Source organism: Haliotis asinina, chromosome 7 (genome assembly GCF_037392515.1).
Source record: "Haliotis asinina isolate JCU_RB_2024 chromosome 7, JCU_Hal_asi_v2, whole genome shotgun sequence".
Lineage (NCBI taxonomy): Eukaryota > Metazoa > Mollusca > Gastropoda > Lepetellida > Haliotidae > Haliotis > Haliotis asinina.
In genome coordinates this window covers 9130454-9136082 of record NC_090286.1, presented here as the reverse complement: position 1 = coordinate 9136082, position 5629 = coordinate 9130454, and positions in this window count along the sequence as shown.

The window sequence follows — 5629 nt, the reverse complement described above, 5'->3', positions numbered from 1 at the left end:
TTGTAATGGGGGAGTGCTGATAAAGTAGATACTGGTATCACGTCATCCTTGACGCCCATACTCCTACACAGCTTTGACGTGTACACTCAACCTTATATATAGTAACTTACATTGTTTGATCATTTGGGTAAGCTGTTGTTTTCAATTTTATGTCAACAATGTCCATCCTTGAAAAAAGACGAATTGAATCATTTGCATGATAATGTCTGTCCATTTTCACCACAAGAATTCTACTTCGCCCGCGTATGTTTATCAATGAGAAATAGTGTTGATACAAATTGTTAGCAGAAGGTGGCTAAATCGTGATCCCGCGCTCTTAAAGGACACAAACACATGCAGAGGCAAAGCAATTGGTCCACAAAACATTTGGTACATTTCTCAACAGGCGCTGAGTGAACGTATTTTCCTGAGAGATTGTTGTCGAATATTGAACTAGTAAATGAGATGAAATAATGATTAATGAGGCCATTGGTCTAACTTTGTTTCCAGGTTTTGACAGAAGCAGAGTCTGTGAAGATGTCATACTTTTCCCCTGGTGCATTTTCTCCTGGTCAGTTTGTGGAAGGGAATCACTTTCCGTTGCATAGTCCGAATGTCCATTCAGTACTCAAAAACACAAACCTAAAAAACCCAGTAATTTTATTCAATTTTCATCATTATTCATACGTCTGTATTGAAGCCCTTTTTTACATTGCAGTGAAAATGATTGTTTGACAAGACAAGCTGCTGACACGGGATGGTTGATTTGGCTTCAAGAGGAAACAGCACCAAAGCACCAAAGAAACTGTCCCTATAAATCGAAAGACATCTCTAAGCTAATATAATGTTTCCAACCAACCAACTTTCCATGAATCATGGGAATCGTGCGTAAAATACCCCTTCCCTGCCTTTACATGTTCTTGAAAGTGATATTGTGATCATTTCACAATAGCCTGACTATGACAATGATATAAATGCAACTTTTTATGCTTCCGTTTTCTACACATTATCTGTGAACCTCAAGGAAATTGCTATGTTCCAACCTCACGATCCCAATGTTGTTTGGCTTTATATATTGTTACCCCCCAAAATGGAAAATCTGAAGTAAATGCGCCACAACCTTCAAGGACAAAATAAGCACGATTTGTAGAGCTGAAACACTGCTGAAATACTGCTGTGATACTGCTGAAATACTGTTGAAATACCGCTGAAACTAACATCTGCTCATGACATAATCACTCATAACTCACTGTGGCAGAGATTTCTGACGAATGTGAAAAGGGTTTATATATTCATCATCGCCTCAATACATTGGTCCATTGACTTGCCTAATAAAAATACACGATTTGTTTTTGATTATATGTCTCACTGCAGTTTATTAATGCATATTGTAGCATTTGCATGTCACATGTTTGTTTGTTTTGTTGTTGCTGCTGCTGTTCTTGTTGTTTAACACAATCAGCAAAACTGTTGACTGTTTGAGATCTGCAGTATAAAGATAATCGTATCTCGACCACACAATCCAGTGATTGACACGAAAAGCATTAGACTACGCACATGGATCTTAAGTGCCCTGCTTGAACCACCTCAGTGTGTCTGACCAACCAATCCCCTTAGGCACGTTTGTCTACAAACAAGGGTTGTTCAATCCATGTAAGCCTGAATTGTAACATACCTTGTAAGGGTGGGAAAGCCACCTTGACGTGGTGTGCCTTATGCCTGCAAAAGTAAGTAGTATGTTCCCCAGGGAGTTGAGGTTGAAAATATATGCTGCGGTTGGGACTGACATCCAATGATCGAAGGATAAAAGAAAGCACCTGTGAGCATATGAGCTGAATATTGAGGCTACACGAGTATTAGTACTAGTATGTAATTAAAAGCTCATTTTGAGCTTTTTATGGAAGATCAATTCACAATTCTGGAAACTTCTGGCTGTAAATTCTGCAGATTATATATGATTTCATTCATTGTTTCGATGTGAACTCGTGATACGACATCTGCAACGCACGATCAGTCCACTGACGTATCACCATCTGTCAGAAGCCAACGTCCAGCGGTCAATACGTTCAATCTTTGGCTTTCATTGACAGGAATGGAACAATTACCAACAATCTAGAAAGTTAACAATCACGGCGTGCAAGGTCAAGGACAGGAGTACCGTCTGGTTCCCTAGGTACGTTTCTCTGGCGTCTCACTGCAACAGGCAGTGACTTAAAAGTGGTGGCCTGTACTTGCCGCATATTTACTACAGAAAAATCTGAACAGGTGGTTGCAATTTTATCTTACACTTTCCTCAATATGTTTAAGTGTTTCGTGTATCGAATCGAAACTGGTTAAGTATTGGACTCTTGATGATCTCGTTTAAGAACCATGCTTGTCGTAAGAGGCGACTAACGGGGTCGCTGACCTGGCTGAAACATGTCTCCTTATCACAATTGATGCGATTGATGCTCATGGTGTAGATCACTGGATTGTTTGGTCCAGAGTCGAATATCTACACACCGCCGCCATATAGCAGAGTGCGGCCTAAAACTAAACTCACTCACACACACACTCACACACACACACACGCACACACACATATATATATATATGTGTGTGTGTGTGTGTGTGTGTGTGTGTGTGTGTGTGTATGTATGTATGTATGTATGTGTGTGTGTGTGTGTGTGTGTGTGTGTGTGTGTGTGTGTGTGTGTGTGTGTATATATATATATATATATATATATATATATATTTATATATATATATATATATACAACGTCTCAGGAAGTCTGAAACCCTGCAATGGATTAATTGAACAATAAACCCTCATTGGCCCTCACTCACTTCCTGCGGGGCGACGGGGTGCCCTAATGGTTAAGGTGCCAGTTTGTCCCGCTGAAGGAAGGAAATGTTTCAGTCCCCGCATGTGTGCAATGTGTGAAGCCCGTTTCTTGTGTCCCCGTCGTTGAATATTGCTAAAAGCGGCGTAAAACCACATTTATCCACTCACTACCTGAACCTGATGACTATTCGGGGAGATGTACCGAACTCATTCGTAAAGGACAAACGGAGGTGATCAGCCGGTATCCGGTCGATATAAACTAGTTAATGACAAAAATAGAACACTGAAATAACTTGGATCGATATGCGAGACATCTTTGATTGTTTCTGGGCAAAGAATAGACATTTTTATCACATCACAAAAAAGACAGAAAAAATTACCTTAACGAGCGAACAAAGACGGCAGTCTGTTCCAAGTCTATTGAAGGAGGACGGGATTACCAGGGCAATTTATTTAGACAGATTGCATATTTGTGGCAGGGACCTGTGTCCAGTCTTGTACAAAACACAAAGCATCTTGAGGTTACGGCAAGACCCGAATTTGGACATTGTCTAGAGTCAACTGAAAACCCTAGTGACCAAATAGTGGACTTTGGGTAAAGATACGGGTGGGCAGAGTCATGAGCTCAGGGCCCCTTTCACAGAGCTCTAAGGTGATCGTGGGTTACTAAGGTAACCTACGCCCAATGTTGTAGAATGGGAGTTGGGTTAACCTTAGTAAATGTTGCCTCGTGAAAGGCCCCCCCATCGTGGCTTCTCGCTCTTTGCGCACTTCTTGAATTTACCCATAATTCAAAAGGGTGTGGTTACGAAATCGTCTCTTCCAGGGTGCCATTTAGTGATTGTACGAACGTGTGTACATGTATATGCACTATTTGAGTGTCCTTTCAGAGAGGCGTCCGGAAAATATCGACATACAAATACCCCTATAGCAGCACACTGACTAAAGGACTTGGTCTTGTCCAGTGAGAAACATGACTCTTACGTCTGAGCTGAACTATGTAAAATGTAACATTCATGCGGATAACATAAAGATCCATGGATGTTTTCAAAGATACATACTGTTGACACATGCTATGCATTGGAAACTGTACACTGTACAAACGATTATAAAACACTAAGTACTACCACAAGTGGCACTGTGACAAGAAACTGGGCGACTAAGCATAAGATTTACATTTTACTCTTATATTTCCATACAATAAAGCACTTGGAACAAAGAGGAAAGATGCAGACTCTTCCTGTGTTGTCACAACCCCTAATGTACAGTACACAACTCTGTGCACTTAAAGGAACCCACGTATCCGTTTATCAGATGAGCAGATGGTGGTCATACGAATACGAGCAAACAACTAGCTGCGGGTACAGCAACGTGCACTAGACATGGACAAAGTACTGTGACTATATGTCCCTGTCATATGGTTAACTGGGTATCGGCTCTATACAAATATCTAGTATAATAATTATAATAAAAAAGATTTTGATTCCTTCACACTCATGCGCAGCAAAAACGTTCTCACTGGTTGAAATTACCTGGATTCTATCCCATTATGTTTGTTATGTTTACCATAATTCACATGAGCAACTCTACACTTAACCCTAAATGAACTGTAAAGTCGACAACGGTGCCCAGATTAGTAAAGCAAGGCTACCGTCTTTAACTGCAAAACAACAACAAAAAGAAGACCTTTAACAGTTGTATACACCCTTCAAAACAGTTAATGATTGGTTATCCATCGCCTTCAAACATTTCAATATTCGAAATGATATCGTTAATGTTTTATGGACATTAAAAGAGACAAAACTGAAGGATCAATTGATGTCGATATTTATAAACACCTCTGTTGGTTATAGTAATTAATACGGCGCTATTAGCCAGGAGAATGAAATCTCTTCCCTAACTGTGTCAATAAATAGGTGACAGACTGTATTGGATACCTTCTCTGTATTGCATAGTTGCATGGGGTGGGGATGAAAACCCGGGTTCGATTCCCCACACGGCCAGAAAGTGTGAAGCCAGTTTCTGGTTTCCCCGCCTTGACATTGCTAAAGACGGCCTAAAACTATACTCACCACATCACACATAGTGGCACAATCTGTGTGCAAACACGAAACCTATTTTTCATACTTTTATAGTACACACTCAGACATAAGCTAAAGAGTTTAAATACCCCCTTAAACTCTATGTGTTTAATTAAGTACTTAATTGTGTAATTATGTATGTGTATGGATGCGGTAGGGTAGCCTAGTGGCTGCAGTGTTTGCTTGTCACGCCGAAGACCCGAGTTTGATTCGAAATATGGGTACAATGTGTGAAACCCTGGTGTCCCCCACCAGGAATATTGCTAAAAGCGGCGTGAAACCAAATTCACTCACTCACTCACCCACTTACGCTTTCGTGTATGGCAAATACATGCTATTAAGCAGCACTAAGTTCATATTATCATATCCTCGAAACAGAAACAATACTACAGTTATGCATGCAACAGTCAGCACGCCGTGATCATGCTTCATTGTGCAAATCTGGATCCGAGTTTGCGAACAATGGACTATGTTATTTGCAGTGGCCTCTCCATGTAACTTTCAAGGCTATTTCGCCTTTCAGCCAAATGGAATCTGTTCCGGTGGATGGTCAGAACTGGTTATTCTCTTTGGCGCTTCATTCAACTAATGGGACGAACCACGTTCACCTGTCGTTATCTTTTGCTGATCGCTTAATGACCTTTCCACGGATATAATTAGTTGTTGCACTACTTGGACATACATATTATTCCACAAAGACCTTGAACAATAGCTTAAAGTCCACGTCTGTTCTGCTGTGACTAAC